Source organism: Staurois parvus, unplaced genomic scaffold (genome assembly GCF_062004578.1).
Source record: "Staurois parvus isolate SC_StPar_1 unplaced genomic scaffold, SC_StPar_1.0 ptg000362l, whole genome shotgun sequence".
NCBI lineage: Eukaryota > Metazoa > Chordata > Amphibia > Anura > Ranidae > Staurois > Staurois parvus.
In genome coordinates, this window is record NW_028318158.1 from 6,675,470 (window position 1) to 6,700,789 (window position 25,320).

A 25,320-nucleotide genomic window follows, 5' to 3' on the forward strand; every position below is an offset into this window, starting at 1 on the left:
CTTCCCCTTACTTTTGTAAAAACAATAAAATCTATTGAAATAGAAAAAAGCGCTTTATGATTGCTACCTTCTATTGTTTCCTATTGTTCCCATGGACCTGAATGTATTGGAATGTGTTGTGTTATGTTCCCCTTTTTATTATAAAAACAATAAAATCTATTGAAATAGAATAAGGGTGGGAGCAGGTTTAAGTAGAGTTAAGATTTGGCTGAACTTCTACTTTAAGTCTGTATTTGTACCTGTTGTGGAATGGCTAGGTACACTGCGTTCAATCTATTTATTAAAAAAGAGTTAAGATGCAAAGTATGTTAACTAAATTTGCCAAATAATTTTTTACCATCATTAATTGATTATAAAGGTGTTGAGCCTTTCTAAAAACATAAAATGAGGGTGCTTCTTATTAGTTAAGCAGGCTGATAGGTAGACATTGCAGAATCTTTTCCAGCTAAGGAGAGTTTGTTGGCAGCAAACTGTATTCTGAATTAGAATGCTTAGTGACCTCAGTGCCTAGAAAACCATCAAAACTGTAATTGTACAAATCCTACTCTGCAATCCTAATACACCTATATCCTGCGCACCCCTTAGAGAACTGCTGCTGAATTTGGTCCTATTTCCCCACTTCAAGCACACACAGCCAGGTACACTATATTTTCCATGTTCTTCCATTGGCTCCAAAGAACAGTCTAAGGATGTCTTTTTGGGTTTTTATTGGGAACGATGAACTTAGATAAGGTGAGGGAGCGTGGGATACCCTACCAACTGCAGAACTGAACAACTTGAGGACTCCTTAACTTTCTGGCAGCACTGTGAACTACAAAGAATGTTCCACAGGATTTCTAGGCTGATGGTGGCTAGTACTCCGTCCAGAGTTTTAAAGTTACACAGCACTAGGGTCATTTACTGACACTGCCGCAGGATCATTGGTTGCCTCCTACTCATATCCACCAGGAGATGTAGACTCACATCACCAACTTCCTCCTGGCTCTCTCCAGTGAGCATCTCCAGATCCAACTTAATTTGTTGTATCTCTGCAAGTATACGTCTATGGAAGGGGGGTACACTGTATTTTCCATGTTCTTCCATTGGCTCCAAAGAACAGTCTAAGGATGTCTTTTTGGGTTTTTATTGGGAACGATGAACTTAGATAAGGTGAGGGAGCATGGGATACCATACCAACTGCAGAACTGAACAACTTGAGGATTTCTTAACTTTCTGGCAGCACTGTGAACAACAAAGAATGTCCCACAGGATTTCTAGGGTGATGGTGGCTAGTACTCCGTCCAGAGTTTTAAAGTTACACACAGCACTGGGGTCATTTACTCACACTGCCACAGGATCATTGGTTGCCTCCTACTCATATCCACCAGGAGATGTAGACTCACATCACCAACTTCCTCCTGGCTCCCTCCAGTGAGCATCTCCAGATCCAACTTAATTTGTTGTATCTCTGCAAGTATACGTCTATGGAAGGGGGGATTATTTAGGATAGGGCAAAAAGGGAAAAATGAATAAGTGCACATTGTCGGAAAGTGCACTTATTCTTTAATGTTAAAGTGGAACTTAGTTGGAAGTGGAGTCTGACTCCCAGGTGGCTGTGCCCCGTCCTGGGTGCCACAGTTATGGAACATGCCAAATGTACCCAAAGACTCTACCTGGCCTTCACAGGTGAATTACCATGCATGCACAAAAACAGTTTTTGGACTACTCCTGGTAGCAGTCTATGCAAGTGTGTAGAAAACCCTGCATGTGTGAAGATGCCAGGGGACAAGCTGCATTTGAAGGCATGCCATAGGATAATTGCCCTACTTGAGCTTTGCAGAACATCTGCACATGTGCGGGGGGTATTCTTGTGTAAGCAAAAATTGCAGTAATGCTGCTTTGCAGTAAAAAGTACTTTTTCCATTCCATTTCCATTTGTAAGAGAGGAAGGGGGAGGAGGCAGGGCAGCACAACCTGCCCTTTAGGGGGAAGGTCTGCTTTAATTTGGCATGTGTATAATCTCATTATTTTCTTGGTATTATATCTCCTGAATGATAAGCACATATTCATTTTAGTATATCTAAAGCCCAAATGTTATTTTTTTTCAATTCCAGATAGCTACCTACTTTAAGGATTAGTTCATACTGGAATATGTGCTTTCCAATGTGGTCCAGTTTTGACAGCCCATTCATTTGCAAGCACTGCTTTTTCAAATTCACCCAAATCACATGGTACAATGGTACCATGCAGTTTGGTGGCTGCAAACCTGCTACATTTGCAAGATGTGTTTGGGGTATCATTAACAATGAATTGGCACCTGCACAAGTCTCACAAAGGCAACTCGTTTACCTGCAGTGTGGGAAATGCATAATATGGGCAGCACAGTGGCTAAATGGTTAGCACTTCCGCCTGGCAGTACTAGGGTCGTTGGTTCGAATCCCAGCCACGGCACCACCTGCCTGGCGTTTGCATGTTCTCCCTGTGCTTGCGTGGGTTTCCTCTGGTTTCTGCTCACACTCCAAAGACATGCTGGTAGGTTAATTGGATCCTGTTTAAATTGGCCCTAGTATGTGTATGTATGAATATGAGTTAGGGACCTTAGATTATACACCCCTTGAGGGTTAGGGACTGATTTGAATGTACAATATATATATGTGTAAAGCGCTGCGTAAATTGATGGTGCTATATAAGTACCTGAAATAATTAAATAAATAATAAATGTGCATGAATAGCGCCTTTCCTGTGCTGTGCTTTGGTGTGAATGGGTCCTAAAACTTAGTGTGTGCTCAGATTATTAAAAACAGAATGCGTTTTGGGGTGTAGTTGTAAGCATAAAATAATGGAAACCACCCCAGCCTATAACTAGCCTTTAAAGAAAGGTGTACATGGAAGGGCAATGCAAATTGCAAACAAACAAAAGATTTCCCAGCACACTTAACAGCCAGCCTGCAAAATAACCGAATTGCCCTGTAATTGTAAGGATGCCTATGCTGTGTGTGAGAAATACATTGTTAAAATTGCAACTTTATGAAAAAAAAAACAAACAAATTTTTGCTTTCAAAATATTTATTAAGGGTTTAAGATACAATACAGTAGAAAGATCCATTAAAAAAGTTAATAATAATAATAATAATTGTGACAAACATGGTCAGCATCAGTATAACAAATGTTCACTGTTAACACCATTGATATCATACATTAAAAGAAAAAGAAGAAAATTATTTAATTTGTTAATTTTCAAAAAAATTTAATTACACCCTCAAAAAACTCACCATGGCTTTTACTAAATACCTTGCACTGTCTACTTTCCAAAAGGGATCATTTGGGGGTATATGTACTCTCCTGGTGTTTTGAGGCCTCAAGAAATGAGAGGTCGTCAGTACATGAGGACTGATCAATTTTCAAAAATATTTCCTATATAACTTTCATACAGACTAAATAATAAACACTAATTTGGGTTTTTTTAACCAAAGAAATTTAGCAGAATACATTTTGGCCTAAATTTATGAATTAAGATTATTTTTTCAGTATATTTATCTTTTTTAGTTTATGTGCCGTTACATATACTTCCATTATCATGCATTAACATAATTTTCCTTGTATTACTTTACATGCAATTAAAAGTATATTTCAATAGATTTGCATTAGTTAACCTATATTTCCCATAAAAAGAAAATGCACAAATTAGCTTTTTTTAAATAAATGTATTGCTGCTAGAAATAGAAGCATTTTCTTTGTCTAGGTAGGGCAAAGTAAAGAGGTAACTTAAATCAGATTAAGTCCCTTCCAACGACATAACATCCTTGCCCAGTCTCCTTCCAAGTTTACATTTTTTGGCTATCTCTTTTATGTTTTCCGCATGGAATTGGTGGAGGCCTCCTTACATAAGAAATCACGAGTCCGAAAATTCTTTGATGCCTGGGGATCTTTCATTCAAACCTTGTCTACAGATACCCAACTATCAATAGTACAATGTTTTCAATATACCCAATGGTATCAAACTAGACTTAAACAATGACCCTCCAAGTGCTATCGTACCCTCTAATTAAATTAAAATATACAGTATTTTACGCTGAGCCCTTCCCTCTTTCCTCCATCTGCTAGTTGTAAGACCGACCGCCATCCATTTTCTTGTTTATTAATGTCCATCCTTCGACCCAGCACTGCTACTTGGTTCTCAAACTATGCTGACAAACTGTATGCCATCATTTTTGCATTTTTCCAATGGCAAAATCTTGCGGCCATTTTCATTGTTAATGGCATTCTCGTATCAAAAAATACAATAAAAAAAAAAAAGAAGAGATTGAAAATTCTGAAAAATATTCCTTAGTTTCTGTTATAACATTTTTTTTTTGCAATTGTCTTAAAGTGGCTGTAAACCCTCATATACCCAGTGAAGTGAATGGCCTCAGGTGATACACCGAGATGAAACAAATCCTTCTACAAATTAGGAGACAAGTTTGAGATTGTGATGTCACCGCCTGCCTCTCCACCTCACCCAATCAAAGAATGCTTTGCATTCATTAAAAAAAAATGCAAAGAGTTCTCTGAATGGCACCCGTGCTGAGCGAGCGACCTCCTGTGGTTACTGAGCAGCAGGGCAGCCGCTCATTCCAGGACCCGGAAGCCAGCAGCAATCATTGTACAACAGTAGCAGTGTGTACTGCAGTAATTTCCAGCTTCTACAGGAATCAGCAAGGTATGGCACTTGCATAGTTACATTGGTCCAAGCTGGACTAATATAACAATGAAAAAATAGCCATACCTAAAATGCAGTAAATGCAAGTGTCCGTTACCTCTAGTAGCTTAATTACCATTGCTGTGTATGTTTGTGTGGGTTTTTTTTCTCAGAGATTGTCTTATTAACATTCTGCTAAAAGCTTTCTGCTTTGTGCATTAGTACTGCTTGGACCTTGAAGAAGGGGGTACACCCCAAAAGCTTGTCCTAAAAATTTGGATGTTAGTACAAATACAAAAAAGTATCAGGGGCAGTACTCAATTGCTTTTGATTTCTCTAGTAGCTAATCTAGCAATATCTGTATTGAGCACAATAAAAATGATATAGAACAGCATGCTTGTAATAGTCATATATAAAAAAAAAATTACTTTTAGGAAAATACAGTATTCATGCATGCTCACTGAAAATACATTGTACTTTTTTAAAAAAAAAAGAAAAGCAAAAAGAAATCCTGATCACATGAAGATGTTGGGGCAAGATCAATTGAAGATGTTGGACCTATCGCCTTCCATCTATGGACCCCCAGGGACCGACAGCTGAGCCTCCTGAGCACCTGCGTTTTGCTAAATACATTACACAGCATCAGAACAGAGTATTTTTAAACTAAAACACAGTAAATGCAATGCATACATATATCATGTGAGGCAAGATCAGTGTTGTAGAGCAGAATTAAATAATGTAGACATTGTTGTTATTGTAGAGGTCAAAGTAGGAAACAAACACTGCAGAGGTATCTAGAAATCGCTTCCAGTAAGGCTCCGTGCACACGGGGTGTTTTAATAACGCCGGTAACGTTAGCTGTGTAAAGTCACGTTAAAATGGCGAGTTTTTTTACCCCCAAAAAATTTTTTTTATTGCTCAAAAAAAGTCAAAAAATGCAGATTTGCTGCAATTTACAGTGTTTTGCCACGTTTTTCAGTTTTAGACCGTTTTTACAGCTAAAAAACACTTTAGATACCCACTAGTTCTGGGGGGGGGGGGGTTTCCAGCCAAGAAATGCCCCCGCCAAAAAAAAGCTGATTATAGTCTAAGTGTGCATGAACACATAGGATAACATGCTGGGGGGTTTACTGGCTGTAGAAAAAAACATCAAAAGCCAAAAACAGCCGCTGTAAAAACGTCCAGTGTGCATTATATTTGAAAATGCATAGAGCTTAATATATTTGAAGCAGATTTTAACCTCCACATTCATCAGTGTGTCTTTTTTATTTGCTATTAATGCGTTGTCCAAACTTTCCTTATCCCATCCAAGTATAAATTCTGGGGAGGGCAAGCGAGGGGCAGGTATGGCCACTTTTGTGTAAAGTGCCATTTTGTGCATTAAGTCTTGACACTTTTAACAACATTATTATTATACAGGATTTACAGTTGTGGCCAAAATTATTCAACCCCCAATGCTGTAAAGGGGTTTAGGGACTATAGTGTACATTTGGAATTGTATTCAGAATCAAATCCTACAAGGACGTTGTAACTACCCAAATGCAACTAAAATGACATCAATTGTTTATGTAATACAGTAGTAAATGGTTCTTATGTGGTTTCTTCATTGCCACAATTATTCAACCCCTTAAAGACTACCACTCTGAAGAACAGAGGTTCATACAGGTGCTTTCCATCAGGTATTGAAAACACCTGTGGATGTCACCGAGCAGCAATCAAGCATAATAAGCACCAATTAGGCAGCTTTAAAATGACTGTGATACTCAGCTCCTTCTAGACATTTACTGGTGTGGTTACAAACATGGTGAAGGCAAGAGAATGGTCCAGGAAGACAAGAGAAGAGGTGATTTCTCTTCACAGGAAGGGCAATGGCTATAAGAAGATTGCAAAGATGTTAAACATACCAAGAGACACCTTAGGAAGCATCATTCGCAAATTCAAGGCAAAGGGCACTGTTGAAACGCTACCTGGTCGTGGCAGAAAGAAGATGCTGACTTCGACTGCTGTGCGCTACCTGAAGCGTAGAGTGGAGAGAAGTCCCCGTGTGACTGCTGAGGAACTGAGAAAAGATTTGTCAGATGTGGGTACAGAAGTTTCAGCCCAGACAATAAGACGCACACTGCGTAATGAAGGCCTCCGTGCCAGAACTCCCAGGCGTACCCCCTTGCTGTCTCCAAAGAATAAGAAGAGTCGACTGCAGTATGCCAAAAGCCATGTGGACAAACCACAAAAGTTGTGGGATAGTGTTCTGTGGACTGATGAAACAAAATTAGAACTGTTTGGGCCCATGGATCAACGCTATGTTTGGAGGAGGAAGAACAAGGCCTATGATGAAAAGAACACCTTGCCTACTGTGAAGCATGGTGGAGGGTCAATCATGCTTTGGGGCTGTTTTGCTTCTGCAGGTACAGGGAAGCTTCAGCGTGTGCAAGGTACCATGAATTCTCTTCAGTACCAGGAGATATTGGATGGAAACGTGATGCAGTCCGTCACACACCTGAGGCTTGGGAGACGTTGGACCTTTCAACAGGACAATGATCCCAAGCATACCTCCAAGTCCACTAGAGCATGGTTGCAGAGGAAAGGCTGGAACATTTTGGAGTGGCCATCGCAGTCACCAGACTTAAATCCGATTGAGAACCTCTGGTGGGACTTAAAGAAAGCAGTTGCAGTGCGCAAGCCTAAGAATGTGACTGAACTGGAGGCCTTTGCCCATGAAGAATGGGCGAAGATACCCGTAGATCGCTGCAAGACACTTGTGTCAAGCTATGCTTCACGTTTAAAAGCTGTTATAACTGTAAAAGGATGCTGTACTAAGTACTAAGATTGAATGTCACTTGGGGGTTGAATAAAACTGATAATGCTGTGAGCACAGAAAAGACATTTGTGGTTATTTCATTATAACTGTTATGTTATATTTGTCTGACCTACAAGTGCCTCTTTAATGTAAATGTAAGCAAGATGACTGAATGATCAAAAGCAATGTCAAACTGGCCAAAACACTCAATTTCAGTGGGGGTTGAATAATTTTGGCCACAACTGTATATAGCGCCAATAGTTTGCTCAGCGCTTTACAATATAAACATGGCACTTTAACCTTTTCCCGCTGACATAGCTCATATATGTGGCCTCTTGGCGGGTGGGCTTTAGAGGCCGAGAGGCCACATACATTTGGTCCTATGTTAACAATTCTCTGTGCTGAGACGCACACCCTGCGCGCTCCCACTACAGACACCAGCAAGGACCGGAAAGCTCCCAGTACATACTAGGGATTGGGAGCTTTCCGATCAAGTGACGTGCATACCGGGTCCAACACCACATTCAACACTTTCCTCCTATGATCCTATTAACACTGAGGAAGTTGCTAACTCCTTTCTGAAGCCCACCTCACCACCTGCCCCTGGACCCTGTCCCCTCATAACTAGTGTGGCCCCCTCTCTGCTGTATCCTGCACTCTCTGACCCACATCTTCAATCTATCCCTCTCCACTGGCACCTTTCCCTCCCTCAAAACATGCACTGGTCACCCCCATACCTAAAAAAAACTCTCAATGGACCCCACCTGTTTGAACAACTTAAGACCCACCTCTCTGCTCCCATTCGCATCCAAGCTTCTTGGACACTTTGTCCACAACCGTATGAGTTGCTACCTCACTGATAACAACGTTCTTGACCATCTACAGTCTGGCTTCCGCCCTCAACATTCCAGAGCAACTGCCCCACCAAAACTCAATAATGACCCACTAACTGCTAAAACCAATGGCCATTACTCCATACTCATACTCTTAGACCTTTCCACTGCCTTTGACACAGTTGACCACTGCTCCTCCTAAGTAAACTCCACTCCCTTGGCCTTCACAACTCTGCTGTGTCCTGGTTCTCCTCCTACCTATCTCAGCATACCTTTGGTGTCACCCACAGCTCTATCTCCTCCACTCCCCTTACTCTTTCTTTTGGAGTACCCCAGGGCTCTGTCCTTGGCTCCTTCTCTCTCTATGCTTCTTCCCCAGTCCAGTTGGTAACCTTCCACAGCTTCTAATACCATCTCTATTACGATAACACACAAATCTACTCCCAGCTCATCTCCTTCAATCTCCTCACATATCGCAAATTTACTAAATGATATATCAGAATTTATGTCACACTATTTCCTCAAACTCAATCTGTTTAAAACCGAGCTTGTAACATTTCCTCCTCCCCCCATGACCATTGGGATCAACAGCACAATTATTGGTCTCTCTGTACATGCCAGGGTGCTAAGTATAATCCTAGACTCTGACCTCAGGCTTCCAGAATTTACCCTTTCTTAACCAACAGCACTGCAAAACAACATACTCACTCCCTGGTTATCTCCTGCCTTAACTACTGCAACTCCCTTCTCAAGGGCCTACCTCTACATAGGCTACCCCCTTCAGTCTATCATGAATGTGGCTGCTAGACTTATGCACCTTACTAACGAGTCCATGACTGCCCTTTTCTGCCAATCCCTTCACTGGCTTCCACTAGCCCAGCGTATAAAATTAAAAATACTAATGATAACATACAATCCATCCACAACACTGCCCAAAGCTGCATCAACCTCAACTCAAGTTTTCTCCTAAATTGTCCACTCTGTTCCTCCCAAGACACCTTGCTCTCCAGCTCCCTTGTTTCCTGCTCCCATGCTCGCCTTCAGGACTTCTCCAGAACCTCTCCCATTCTCTAGAACTCCCTTCCTCAGTATGTATGGTTAGCTCCTACCCTGTCCGCCTTTAGGCGCTCCTTGAAAACTCATTTTTTTCAGGGAAGTCTACCCCACCTCCACCTAAAAACTGTAATTTAGCCACCTCCATCAGTTCATCCCCACAGCTATTATCTTTTGTACCACCTACCCCTCCCTTTAGATTGTAAGCTCCATGAGCAGGGCCCTCCTATTCCTTCTGTATTGAACTGCTTTGTAATTGTACTGCATAAACTGTTTGCGTTATATAAATCCTGAAGAATAATAATAATAGTAATAATAATATATTTCTAGCTTGCAAAAGGAAGTGCTAGGGAATTTGTTCTATACAGTAGAAGTTAATCTTATTCAAAGTAGAAGAAAATGTTGTTCTTTAGGCTTGACAGAGAGAAGAAAGCTGGCTTTTACAGCTGTCTGTGTCCCTGTTGGGGATATACAGAAGAAGACATAAGTTGGGGAAAGCAGACAGCCCTAAAACATGATAGAGCTTCTAACCTTTTCCCACTTTACAAGAACCAATGTGAGCTTTAATTTAATTTGCTGTCTCGGTGACTAAAAAGTAGGGTAGTCTATCCAATGGGACAAAAAAAGTAATAAAAACCTGGCAGATTTCAACTCTTTCCCAAATTGGTGTTCTACTTTAAATTTTTGATAAACCAAGTGATAAGCACTGGGAAATCTGAGTTTTTGTGGAGAACTGTTTAAATCTGAGATCCTATATCAGAAGGTTGTATAAAAGCTGGAGTTCTCAATACTGCTCTTCTCTTGGATGTTAAGATAAGAATTAAAAATGGCTGTTTTCATGCCCAGAGGTCATTGAAGCAGTAGCACTATGCACTGACTAACGTGACTATAACTTTAAAAAAACAATGAAAAAATGATTAAAGTCATAAGGGACAACCTCACCTTTAGTGGAGTTGTCCTTTAATAAACCAACCACCCACCTGACTGCAGCACATCTGGGCCAATACGTATCTTCCTCCCTGATCCAAGGGTCTTTTTATGGTTAACATGGTTCTGGCTGACTGTCCTTCATACTGTGTATATGCACTGCAGTCCAATTCATTCCTAGGGGTAAGCTGCACCTAAGCAGCCTCCAGTGGTCCCCCAGAGTACAGCTTACCGATAGGAATGAACGAGACTATGCGCATGGCGAAGTGGGGCTGGTCAAAACTTTTCAGAGAAAATGCCATTAGACCAGGTAGGAAAGTGTGTATAATCCCATGAGTACTGCTTTCAGGTGGGTATTAAAGGTTAACTTCACGAAAGGGGCATGGTATGCCATGACAAGCTACTGAACGGGGGGGTTAATCATGCCAATCCAAGCCAGGTAAGGCAATGTAACTTAATTTTACCCCTACTGCTTCCCACTGCTCATTCCCATCCATTTCTTGATTATTCTCATATTGAATACAAGTCTGTTCTCTGCACCAGCCTAAATCAGTGCAAGTCACATAAAAATGTATGATAAGCTGGTCATGCCACAGTTCCATCCTATTTGACAGAGGCTGGCACAGATTTCTGACTTACTTGAAGCACATGGGATACATGGCAGCCAGAGGACTTTGGAATGATATACTTGATGTCCCATGTTGTCATGTTGCTGTCAGCGATCATTAATGTTTACTGTGCCCTCTGGAGAGTTCATTTCATTTTATCTAAATGCAAATATTACACGGAAAGGTGTCCACACACATTGGAGCATGTTTACAGCAGGATCTGTAGGCATTCTGGTCATGCCAGATATCTCTCTGCCTTAGCCTTTGGATAGGCTACCTTGAATTTTGTTCCTGGCCATAGGCTAGCGTTTTCCTCTTAAAGATTGGGGCTCTGGATGTCTGTATAGAGCCCCAAATACTGACATGTATGTTTCGACCACGAACTTTCATCGAACAGCGGCTTTGGTGGCCCAGTTATGAAAACATGAAGGCAACACTAGACCATTCAAAACTAATACTAGTGGTTTCTACTGACCTACATTGTGTTTCCTGTATAAGACTACAGCAAAAAAAATATTTATGTATAATTATTTTTAGCACTAAAACATAATTAAAGATTTAAAAAAATGCACATTACAGATAAAGGTCATACCTTTTGCCCAGCTGCTGGCATATTATCCGGCAAAATGCCAAGATCCGCTGGAGAGTCCACTCCACAATTTGGTGCCACATTGGATTCACAGCGTCTGTGTACGTTCATTTTACATCCTGGACAAATATTACAAAGCAAAGAAATAAACCTAATTCAACAGATTCAGTCTCTGCACATATTTTTACACTGAAATCAAATCCTTGTAACCTCAGCTCATAGGCTTGGATTTCCTTTGTCAAAGTCTTATATTTGACTCCGATCATACCACAACAGTCAGTACTTCTCATGCGCTATTTCTATTTAAAGGATAAGTTCACCTTCTTTAAAAAATAATAAATGCACATATTTTGCAGGTAAAAAAAATGTGCATTTACGATTTTTTTTTCTTTGCAGCCTATAAAGCATTGCACCTGCAATCAGCAGATCGCAGGTGCAATGTCCAGCTCCTGCAGACTGTCAGTGTAGCCAGTACCTCCAATACAGGCAGGCAGTTACTGAATGACAGAAAACTCAATGGGCTACGAGAGTGCTCACCAGCGCCCTCACAGTTCACTGAGAACTACAAGCCGTTTTTGTACGTATTCATTCACAGAACTCTGTGAATGGATGACGCAGTCGTGTGATCGCAGCCACGCACAGCCGTGCTCTCTTCAAATTGTGACAGTGGGTGCAGGAGAGGAACCCCAGCCTGCTGTCATGGGGGGAGGAGAGCTGCAGGGGTGGGAACATGGTACCTGTTCCACCCTAAAAATGGGTGGAACATGTAACATGTTCCCAAAAGGGAACTTACAGTGCCTTGAAAAATGTTATGTGATAGACCAACACAAAGTGGCACATAATTGTGAAAGAAGTCCCGTTTGCAGTTTGCAAGAAGCCATGTGGGGGACACAGCAAACATGTGGAAGAAGGTGCTCTGGTCAGATGAGACCAAAATTTAAATTTTTGACCTAAAAGCAAAACGCTATGTGTGGCAGAAAACTAACACTGCACATCACCCTGAACATACTATCCCCACTGTGAAACATGGTGGTGGCAGCATCATGTTGTAGGGATGCTTTTCTTCAGCAGGGACGGGGAAGCTGGTCAGAGTTGATGGGAAGATGGATGGAGCCAAATACAGTGCAATCGTAGAAGAAAACCTGTTAGAGTCTGCAAAGGACTTGAGACTGGGGAGGAGGTTCACCTTCCAGCAGGACAACGATCCTAAACATACAGCCAGAGCTGCAATGGAATGGTTTAGATCAAAGCATATTCATGTGTTAGAATGGCCCAGTCAAAGTCCAGACCTAAATCCAATTGAGAATCTGTGGCAAGACTTGAAAATTGCTGTTCACAGACGCTCTCCATCCAATCTGACAGAGCTTGAGCTATTTTGCAAAGAAGAATGGGCAAAAATGTCCCTCTCTAGATGTGCAAAGCTGGTAGAGACATCCCCAAAAAGACTTGCAGCTGTAATTGCAGCAAAAGGGGATCTACAAAGTATTGACTTTGGGGGCTGAATACAAATGCATGCCACACTTTTCACAGATTTATTTGTAAAAAATGTTAAAAACCATTTAACATTTTCCTTCCACTTAACAATTGTGTGCCACTTCGTGTTGGTCTATCACATAAAATCCCAGTAAAATACATTTACGTTTTTGGTTGTAACATGACAAAATGTGGAGAATGTTAAGGAGTATGAATACTTTTTCAAGGCACTCTAATGTCTGTGGTGTCATGTTGGTTATGATCTGTCATGGTGGCAGTCATCGTTGCCCATTACTTGTAAAGCTCTGCTTCCTGCTGAGTGGTACTACACAGCAAATATGTCCACTAATAAACTCCCTGATATATCATCTTTTTTACAAAGTGTTTTCTCAGCAGTCTTGATGACTACTGACAATATGACAGGAAGCAAGGAAGATTCTGACCAAGGAGACAGACAATGCTATAGTAAAATGGTTTAAAAACTATTTGGATTACAGCATACATTTATGCAATGGTTACAATTTTAAATGCATGGAACTGCAGTTGTAATATGTTTTCAGCATGTGGAAAAAAGTTAAATTTCTTACCTTCACATTGTAATCCTTGTCGTATGAAGCCCCATAATAATGAGCCACAGTGATCACAAAATGTAGGGAAATGGTAGGTGCGGATGGTGAACTTGTGAGGCATGTTAATAGTAAAATGTTGGAAGCTCACCTGCCGGTACACAACATAATGTTACTATCTTTAGGCAGGACTCTATCCACATCACTACCATAACACAACAGTATTAAAGAATATGTAACACAAGTGTAATAAAAGCGCCACACCCTTAATACTTTAAAGCAGCAATTCCACCTCAAAGAAACCGAATAAATTTCTTAGTGCTATAACTTAAATAAAGGAATGCGCTAAAACCACAAACTATTCCTAATTTAGTGTAGAAACATTAGTGCAAAAGATATATATATCTATTCTCAATTAATATCAAAAAATATCAAAATTATGTGCAAAACTATTTTTTAGTGCATAAGTAATTTAAATAATTAAATTTGTGAATATAAAAATTGTCCAATTTTGAATTTCTTCAAATGTCCAAACAAATCCTTTTCAAATTCAGGTGCTCTCAAAGAAATTGTGCCAAAATCCACCACCAAAGTAAAGTTGGGTAACTCACCAGAGCTCCATGCTGATCAATCTCTAGATCAGCAAAAAACGCTTTTTGCTCTGGGAGCAAAAATTATTTAATTTAATTTAATTATTTAAATTACTTATGCACTAAAAAATAGTTTTGCACATAATTTTGATATTTTTTGATATTAATTGAGAATAGATATATATATATCTTTTGCACTAATGTTTCTACACTAAATTAGGAATAGTTTGTGGTTTTAGCGCATTCCTTTATTTAAGTTAAAGAATATGTAAACCCAACATTTTATATTCCTGACATGTACCTGCTGTACCATGGACATGTATGAAAAAGTCTCCTGTTCTCTTTGTGTTGCATTCTTTGTGTCTTTGTGGTGCTCCTGCCAGCCCCTCTGCTTTACTATTAAAAACTGACTACTCTCAGCAAGAGAACACACTGTGGTCAGTTCTCTAGCTGTGCTGGGAACTCAGCCTGCACTGCTCCAATGATCAGACTTTTTCTAACATGCCCCCTCTGTACAACCTTTCACTGGGAAGCTGAGTGTACTGCTGTTTCTCCTCCCTCATGTCTGAGAACAGAGGTGTCAGGGCAGGGCTGTGGAACAGACAGGTAGGCCTAGTGGCAGGGTAACACACTGGCTGACGACAACCACCACCAACAGACCGAAGTCCCTCAGGGCACGGAGTCTAAGTCCCAGGCTGCCCTTCACCAGGGCCCCTGATGGTGGGGATGGACTTGACGCAGCCAGGAACCAGGTCGCAGCCCACGAGACACCCCGGCTGCGGTAATGGCCGCTGCCAATGGCGTGTAGCTGGTGAGAATGACAATAGCATAGTCAGGCAAGCTGGGTCGACAACAACGGGACAAAACGGTACAGAACAGTAGACAGAGAATCACAGGTCACGGGCCGGGTTCAGCAACGGAAGGTCAGATCAAAGGAAAACACAGAGAATGGTCTTAGTCACAAGCCGAGTCAGATACCAGAAGAGTCACGAGCATATACACAGAGCTGTAGCAAGACAAAGACACAAGACACAAGTGCAAAGAGCATGTGCGGATCACAGGCTTATATGTACTCAGCCACACCCCTCTGGGGGATGGACCTCAGAGACCTGAAGGCATAAAAGATTCCCACCATGCTCAGCAGAAATCCAAGATGGATGCCAGCACATGGAGTAACATAACCTCTGGGAAAAGGTAGGACCTTGACAAGAGGCCATTTATAATGTTTTGTTACATCTATACACAAATGTTTTGCCTTTCACTTCAAGTTTAAACTGAATGGGTTGTTTTACAAGTAGAGCGTTTACATACACTTTAAAGTTGAATTCCAAGCATATATAAAGACACAAATAATTGTAGCTTGGTATTCATTAATCCTTTCCTGTGCAGAGGCCACTGAAGCCCTGATGCCCAAGCTAAATTTAGAATTATTTTATTATTATTATTATTATTATTATTTTACAGTATTTATAAAGCGCCAATAGTTCGCTCAGCGCTGTACATTACAGAGGGGGACAGAACATGTGACAGAACACTACCAATACAATGCAAAACATGAGGGGATTGAGGGCCCTGCTCTTTCGAGTTTACAATCTAGGAGAATTATCAGTATATGTTGATTACCTTGATTATAACTCTTTTTTTACAAGTGCATAAAAGATTTTATTTTGATTTGTAAATGTCAATAAATATTGTAACTGTATCAGACACTGCCATGTATTTGCTACAATGGCCTTTGCAAGATGAAACCATTATTTTTGTGAATGAAGCCTTAAGCTTGATTGCTAAATCATTGGCTGAAATATTGATCACATGATCAGGAACTATTCCGATTGGTTCCCCATTATTAGCAAGAGCTGAAGCTGTCAGTGACAGCCAGGTTTTGACAGCTAACAGCAGCTTGTAGTTGTCAAAGGAATGATTTTTATGAATATATCCTCATATGAATGTTTGAGACTGAGATTAATAAATCATTACAGTTTGTTTTTTAATGTAGCTAGCACTAATTAGCATTTAGCTGTTTGTCTCAAGTTAAGCTATAAATATTTCATATGTGGCATGTCTCTTTTAATCAAACTATATTTTCACCAAAGACTGAAAGAACATTGGAAACTAAAGCTTTGGAAGATATTCAGCTCACCAGCATCTATCCAAAAATAAAGCACCAATTTTCGGTGGAATTATTGTCTCTCATTATTGCCAGAGGTATGTGTTTAAAAGAGAACTCCACTTTTGCTTAACCACTTGCTCTCCAGAGGATTCACCTCCCCTCCCTGACCAGGCCATTGGTAATGGTGGTGATCAGAGACTAATAGCGGGACTGCGGGACTGTGATAGGCATTCTGACACTGGGGGGAACTGACTAACTGCCACTGACATCCCAATGACACTAATACAGTGATCAGTGCTAATAAAAAGCACTGACACTGTACTAATGACACTGGGCAGGAAGAGGTTAACATCTGGGGCAATCAAAGGGTTAACTGTGTGCTGTTTTACATCATGTGCTGGGTGTGTTTTACTAGGGAAACATGCTGTGCAGAGAAATACACAGTAGCATGTTCTTGCTGGCACACACAGGTCTCTCCCCTGACATTTTTACTCAACGATCGCCAAGTGCTTGCGAGGAATCTCCAGCCGGGACCCGGTGATTGACATCCATAGCCGCCAATGGCGGCATGGGTAGGGTGGTGCGCGTGTGCCCCCTACCTGAAAATGCTAATTACATATATATATATATATATATATATATATATACAGTTGCAAGAAAAAGTATGTGAACCCCTTTGGATTACGTGGAGTTTTGCATGAATTGGGCATAAAATGTGCTCTGAACGTCATCTAAGTCACAACAATAGAAGAACACAGTCTGCTGAACATAATACTACACAAACATTAGATGTTGCCATGGTTTAATTGCACATAACATGTAAACATTCACAGTGCAGGGAGGAAAAAGTATGTGAACCTTTGGACTTAATAACTGCTTGACCCTCCTTTGGCAGCAATAACCTCAACCAAACGTTTCCTGTAGTTGCAGATCAGAGCTGCACAACGATCTGGAGTCATTTTGGACCACTCCTCTTCACAAAACTGTTTCAGTGTAGCAATATTCTTGGGATGTCTGGTGTGAATCGCTCTCTTAATGTCATGCCACAGCATTTCAATCGGGTTGAGGTCGGGACTCTGACTGGGCCACTCCAGAAGGCGTATTCTGTGCTGTTGCAGCCATTGTTTTGTTGAATTACTTGTATGCTTTGGGTCATTGTCCTGTTGCATCACCCATCCTCTGCGGAGCTTCAGTTGGCGGACAGATGGTTGTACGTTTTCCTGCATAATGTCTTGATAAACTCTGGAATTCATTTTCCCATCAATGACAACAATCCGTCCAGGCCCTGTGGCAGCAAAGCAGCCCCAAACCATGATGCTCCCTCCGCCATGTTTTACAGTGGGGATGAGGTTTTGATGTTCGTGTGCTGTGCCTTTTTTTCTCCACACATAGTGTTGTGTGTTCTTCTCAAACAACTCAATCTTGGTTTCATCTGTCCACAGTATATTTTGCCAGTAGTGCTGTGGAACATCCAGGTGCTCTTTTGCAAACTTCAAACGTGCTGCAATATTCTTTTTGGACAGCAATGGCTTCCTCCGTGGTGTCCTCCCATGTACTCCATTCTTGTTTAATGTTTTCCTTATTGTAGATGTGTCAACAAAAATGTTAGCATCTGCCAGAGATTTCTGTAGGTCTTTAGCTGACACTCTGGGATTCTTCTTTACCTCATGCAGCATTCTGCGCTGTGCTCTTGCAGTCATTTTTACAGGACGACCACGCCTAGGGAGAGTAGCAACAGTGCTAAACTTTCTCCATTTGTAGACAGCCTGTCTTACCGTGGACACATGAACATCAAGGCTTTTGGAGATACTTTTGTAACCCTTTCCAGCTTCATGCAAGTCAACAATTCTTGATCGTAGGTCTTCTGAGAGCTCTTTTCTGAGAGGCATGGTTCACATCAGACAGTGCTTCTTGAAACCAGTAAACCCAAAACAGGTGTGTGTTTTTTAAGGGCAGGACAGCTGTCAGCAACACATCCAATATCATCACACTGATTGGAGTCAAGGTTGGCTCACTCCTGGCTCCAATTAGCTCTGGGAGAAGTCATTAAGCTAGGGCCTCACATACTTTTTCCTCCCTGCACTGTGAATGTTTACATGTTATGTGCAATTAAACCATGGAAACATCTAATGTTTGTGTAGTATTATGTTCAGCAGACTGTGTTCTTCTATTGTTGTGACTTAGATGATGCTCAGAGCACATTTTATGCCCAATTCATGCAAAACTCCACGTAATCCCAAGGGGTTCACATACTTTTTCTTGCAACTGTATATATATACACGATTTTGCGCAGCCCTGCTGCCCTGTAGCAGTAGTTTTACTATAAGGCGGTGGGCAAGCAATTAAAGAAAACTGATTTAGCATATGTAATTGCCATTTTTAATTCAACATTTTTATTTCATTTCACTATGCAATCTGCTATGCTTTTCTTATACTGCCTAGAATTTGATTTACTTTCATGTAATTTATAGCAACACAATGAGCATACTGTGTATTGCCTGTGTAAGAACACGCCTAGAAAACTGACTTTTTGCTCATTAACTGGCTCACTCCTTTTGGGCTCTTTCACACAAACGTTCCGATCGGGTCTGCCTGCCCGTTTTTCAGGCGGACCCAATCGGAACCTCCACTCTCCTCTATGGAGTGGCGGGTGTAACATATGTCTGTTTAAACCTGCCAACATCTGATCCGCCAAATAAGGGATGGATGGGGATCCAATTCCCCTTACGCCCGTCAGATCGGATGAAAACGGACAGGCGGTCCATTTTCATCCGACTGCCCATTGAGGAGAGTGAGCAGCTCTGTGTCTGCTCTGCAGCAGTGGAGGGGCACAGAACTGTCATCCGCTTGCTCAGCGGGGATCAGCAGAGAGATCCCCCCTTAGCAAGCGGATCCGCTAAATGGGTCCGCTCCGTGTGAAAGAGCCCTTTATCAAAAGTTTGATCCTTAGCGGGCAACCCCCCCCCCCTCCCTCTTTCTTGGCAGGTAGTTATTGGAAAGGTCTCTTCAGAACAGACTTTACTACAAAAGTAAATTCATTACAGACTGGCTTTGGAAAAAGAAAGTGGCCCAGAGCCTAGACCTGACCTCATAGAAACGCTGTGGAATGACCTCAAGAGAGCCGTTCACATGAGACATCCTACAAATGTGTCTGACTTGAAACAGTTTGTAAGCCCTGGTTCACACTGATGCGGTGCGGAATTTGCAGCGTTTTCTGTGCGAATTCTGCACCGCATCAGAATCGCACCCCGTTCATGCGAACCGCTGCGGGTGTGTATGTTAAGTCAACAATGCCCCAAAAGCGGTCCACAAAATGCAGTGCGATGTGCAGAATCGGATCACATACAGTAGGTGTGAATACCCATGCGATCCGATTCTAGTGCGGACCCAAAAAAGGGCCCTGCACGTTTTTGGTGCGGGTGCGGTGCGATTGGCTCCAATCGCAACGCACAGAAATCGCATGTGATTTGCACAGGAATGCGCTGCGGCTCCTGTGCGAATTACCTGCGATGTACCGCACAGCATATATGTGAACCCAGGCTAAAGAGCAATGGTCAAAAATTCCTCCTGAACGTTGTGCAGGTCTGATCCAGAGCTACTGCAGTTTTTTACTTGAAGTCATTGCTGCCAAAGGAAGTTCGACCAGAAATTAACTCCAATTTGCTTGATATAGCCAGCAGTACTAATGAGTATATTCTGCTTTGTCAAATAAGAACTGCCTGACCCCTCACACTATAACCAGGATTCCCCAAGCAGCTCTAAGGCTAGGTTCACACCTATGTAGTTTGCATTTGATCCCTTTCTGCAGTGCTTTTTGTGGTGCGTTTTGCATTTTTGCACATGTGTTTTGCATTTTTTTTGCCAGCTTGTAGCTTGGCTGATTAAAATGCGAAATGCATCAAAAATGTGTTTGAAAACACATCAAAAACGCATTACATGCATTTCTGCAGCATCTCCATTGAAGTCTATTGAACCAAAACGCAATGTTTTGCATTTAAAAAAGTCCCTGACCCTTTCCAAAAAAACGCACCGGGTGAAAACACGGAGATGTGAACGTGTCCCATAGGAATTCATGTTAAATGGACTGTAGTGCATTTCTGCAAAATGCAAAACGCATCACAAAGCACTTAGGTGTGAACCTAGACCAGTGGTGGGCAACCTTTTTTTTCAACTGAGCCAAATCTCGCCAAAACCACGATTGAAATTTATTTTGAGAGCCACATTTTTAAAACTGAAAATACATAGGATGGTACACTGTTTTTAGTTTCAATAGGTTTTTATAGTAATTCATCCCCCATAGTAATTCATCCCCCATATAGTAATTCATCCCCAATAGTAATTCATCCCCCATATAGTAATTCATCCCCCATATAGTAATTCATCCCCCATAGTAATTCATCCCCCATATAGTAATTCATCCCCCATATAGTAATTCATCCCCCATAGTAATTCATTCCCCATATAGTAATACATCCCCCATATAGTAATTCATCCCCCATAGTAATTCATCCCCCATATAGTAATTCATCCCCCCTATAGTAATTCATCCCCCATAGTAATTCATCCCCCATATAGTAATTCATCCCCCATAGTAATTCATCCCCCATATAGTAATTAATCCCCCATATAGTAATTAATCCCCCATAGTAATTCATCCCCCATATAGTAATACATCCCCCATATAGTAATTCATCCCCCATATAGTAATACATCCCCCATATAGTAATTCATCCCCCATAGTAATTCATCCCCCATATAGTAATTCATCCCCCATATAGTAATTCATCCCCCATAGTAATTCATCCCCCATATAGTAATTCATCCCCCATATAGTAATTCATCCCCCATAGTAATTCATCCCCCATATAGTAATTCATCCCCCATAGTAATTCATCCCCCATATAGTAATTCATCCCCCATATAGTAGTAGTAAGTAAGTAGCAAGTAGTAAGCCAAGTCCCCCCTGTGTCAATTCACTTACCTTTGCTCCGCGCGTTCCTCTCGCCGTGTTCCCGCGCCATTCCGGTCTTCAGGGCGGACTGTGAGAGGAGCCTAGCTCCTCTCACGTTCGTCACGCTGCCCCGCCAATCACTGGCTATCAGGATGTGAGTGGCAGCGAGACTGGCCAATCATTGCATTTGAGTGCGCTGCCCTGGCTGTTTTTTTTTTTGATCACGCTGCAGAGTCCCTGCCGCCCGAGAGGAGGGAGGGGAGCGGGCGCCCGGCACACAAGAGCCGCATTAAAGCGTGTAAAGAGCCGCATGTGGCTCCCGAGCCGCGGCTTGCCGACCACTGACCTAGACTAACAGAGAACTGTGGCTATTATGTCCATTCCTGAGAGCTTAGCAGCAAAAATACTGCACTGATCACAGTGTTCTCTGCTGTACAGCAGCATTAAAATGAGTATTCCCGCACTGTAACTGATCGGGCTGCTAAGGGGCAGACATGGATGGATTAAAGGCTGCTGGTAAAAACACAGCTGGGTCACTGGTGTGCAATTCACTTTATATCTCCATACAGCTTTGTTTTCTTATTGACTTATACAGGCCATAGACGGTTCCTTTATCGGCCGATTTTTCGTCCGAAAGAATAATCGGCCTGTTAGTGGGGCAATGGCATCAGCCGATTTTTGCGGTTCCTCCTCATTCTTTTATCGGTCATGCTGGAAAATTTGTGAAAAATGGCTGATTTTTGCAATCATTGGTGGCAACAGAACGACCGATGTTTCGTTTTTCGGACGAAAAATCGGACAATAAACGAACCGTCTATGGCCTGCATTACACATTATAGAGTTGTAGATTTGGAAAATGTAGATTCAAAAACGATGTGCAACTAGCTTGCTTCTTTTTTTTTTTATTACAGGCACTTATATAACACCATCATATTACATATATATTGTACATTCACATCAGTCTCTAACCTCAAGGAGCTTACAATCAAAAGCCCCTAACTCACATTCATACATGAACATACTAGGACCACTTTAGACAGGAGCCAATTAAGGTACCAGCATGTCTTTGGAGTATGGGAGGAAACCCACGCAGGCACAGGGAGAACATGCAAACTCCAGGCAGGTGGTGTTATGGTTGGGACTTGAACTGACGACTCTGGCACTGCCAGGCGGAAAAGCTAACCACTTAGCTACGTCCCTTAAAGGAGTATTAGCACTTTGGAAAAATCCTAGCTGAATCTCCAAAGGGACCAAGCACATATAGAGCATTATCCCATCCTGATTCACTGCCTTTGTGCATTAAAAAGATATTTTGGCTGAAACCCAATTTATGTGCATTCCTTTGCATTCATATGCATTCCCACAGTAGTCACTGCCCCCTCTCTCTGCCTCTCTGCTGCCCTTTAGATAGCACTGACTGTTTACATAGTTTGTATAATTTCTTCTTCAACATCTTCTATTGCCTGGATGTGCCTCAGGGAAGCACCCCTTCTCCAGTTTGTACCTCCTGCCAGAGACTAGTAATGTCAATTAGCCCTCATTACATATTGGTTTTGTTACAATGGAATCTGAAAGTCATGGGATACATTAGGCAGCAAGTAAACATGTTGTCCCTGAAGTTGTGTGTTGAAAGCAGAAACTATGGGCATCACAGTGTTCTTGTGTATGGAGCTCTGTAGCCGCAGACCACTCAGATTGCCCATGAGGACTCATGGGCAGGGGCGGACTGACCATTTGGAAACTCGGGCACTGCCCGAGGGCCCGGGGTCAGTAGGGGGCCCCATGAGATGCCCCTGGTACATTTTCATAGGCTTTTTTGAGTTTGGGCAAGGACACAGGGGCCCCATGATCCCCTATTGCCCGGGGGACCCATGAGTTGTCAGTCTGCCCCTGCCTGGTACCTTTTTCATAGGCTTTTTTGAGTTTGGGCAAGGACACAGGGGCCCCATGATCCCCTATTGCCCGGGGGCCCCATGAGTTGTCAGTCCGCCCCTGCTCATGGGTGCACAGCCAAAAGGGTCTACAGTGGGCATGTGAGCTTCAGAGCTGGACTACAGAGCAATGGAAGAAGAAGGCCTTGTCTGATATGAAAGACAGTTGGAAGACATGGCAAAGATGGCACCAGGATGCAGTATGAGAAGAAGCCATGCCGGTGGAGGCAGTGTGATGCTTTCAGCAATGTTCTGCTGGGTAACCTTGGACTGAGGCTGCAGCAGGGGCTGATCTGTGTCAAACACTTATTTAACTGCTGAGTAGATTCATTATATCTGGAAACCATTGTCTCTAAGACAGAAAGTAACAGGAATTTTACAGTTGTGTAGCGCAAACCCCGGCAGGAGTCGTTTGGTATGATGGATTCGCCACAACTCTGTGAACTGCTCCATCCTCTTTGACACATCTGGTTGTAACTTAAATATTGGTATACCACCACTCTATATCAGCACACAAGACGTAGACCACGAGTTACTTGATGGCAGATAAAGTGAATATATTGTTGCAAGGCAGGATGCAATGCGCAAAAGCAGTAAACAGGTGACTGAATATGTTTGAAGATATTAAACAAAGTAACAAGATTATACAATAGTACTATAATATGACAATCAAAGGTTTCACAGTAACTCTCTGCAATAATCAATAAAAAAAACTGTCCCAGAGTGCATTCTGTGATCATACCCCTGGATGTGGGTATGTGTAGGTGTTCCTGAACAGTGTAGCCATGGAAGGTGTTTGTATAATACCTGGTGCCTAAATTGCAAATTTAACAGTTGGGCCTGTCTGTATGGTGGTGCACCAAAAGTGGTTGTAAACCCTTACATACACCCAGTGAAGTGACTAGCCTCAGGTGTTACACAAAGGTGAAAAAATCCTCCTACATAAGTTGTACCTGTTTAGCTGTGGCCTTCTCTTCTCTACATCCAAGTCCAGAATTTATACAGCTTGTCTGAGCTTTCAGAAAGCAGGGTGGAGGAGATGAAGTTACTCTCCGCAGAGCTCAGTGACCCTAGGTTCACACCTAAGTGTTTTTTGCAGAAACGCACTACAGTCCATTTAACAAAACTTCCTATGGGACATGTTCACATCTCCGCGTTTTCACCTGGTGCGTTTTTTGGAAAGGGTCAAGGACTTTTTTGAATGCAAAATGTTGCATTTTGGTTTTATAGATTTCAATGGTAAGGCTGCAGAAAAGCATGTATTGCATTTTGGCCGTGTTTTTGCTGTGTTTTAAATCTGCCTAGCAACAAGAAAATTTTAAATTAAAAAAAAATTGCAAAACACATCAAAAACGCAAGTGCAAAAATGCAAAACTCAATGCAGAATCACCTCAAACGCAACCTGCATAGGTGTGAACCTAGCCTGAGAGCTGATTGGAGGGAAGGAACACACCCCCCTCACACAGCGCACGGGAACAGACTGTCAATCACAGGCTGTGTGCTGCACCTCCCTCCCGTCACCTTTTTACCTTTTGGTGTCATAAAAACGTGACGGAAGTAACTCATACTGATAAAAGAGGAACCAAGCAGCAGACAGAATTGACACTCGGTTCACACTACTATGACCTGAAAGTCACGTGACTTTGCCAGGCGACTTGAGTACTACTTTGAAGCAACTCTGAAGCAACTTTCAGGGAATGCCTGGGTAATCTTCCTGTAATGTCGGATCCAAATCACATCAATACAGATGAGGATCCAACTTGGAGGCAACTTCCATTAAAGTCTATTGGCACAAGTCGCCTTGAAGTAGTACAGGGACCTTTCTAAAGTCAGAGCGACGGTCTCATAAATCGGATCCCAAGTCGCAGCAGTGTGAACTGAGCCGGGTGCTCTGGATTTAACCTCATTAAGTACACACTATGGAGGGATACGCTTTGTTCATATTCCATGTCAGGGATTTACAACCACTTTAATTACGGTCCCTGCATGTTAAGGTGCCTAGAAGAGACTGGTCCCCTCCTGACAGGCTATGGGCAGTAAGGATCACACACCACAGTGGCTCACCAGTCCTGGCAGTACAGCTGATCTTGCTCCGGGCTCTTGGCTGCCTGGCAGTCCCTCTGACCCTCTCTGCTCCCCTTCCCTGTTTTCTGAGATCTGTGGGTGTTAAACTTTGTAGCTGCATTCCAGGAGTACACATCCCAGTGTTCCATGCGGCTGCTTTGTTATCCAGTC

The 25,320-nt window shown here is 42.1% G+C and overlaps 1 long non-coding RNA gene across 1 annotated transcript; it reads right to left on the reverse strand.

Annotated features, from left to right (window-relative positions):
* Positions 1 to 3,027: 3,027 nt before the first annotated feature.
* Positions 3,028 to 25,320, reverse strand: LOC149456387 (uncharacterized). Its single transcript, XR_016313884.1, has 4 exons — positions 25,150 to 25,320; positions 13,525 to 13,654; positions 11,468 to 11,583; positions 3,028 to 5,280 (listed from the first exon to the last, which is right to left on the reverse strand). It is a non-coding gene; the product is annotated as an uncharacterized LOC149456387 (long non-coding RNA).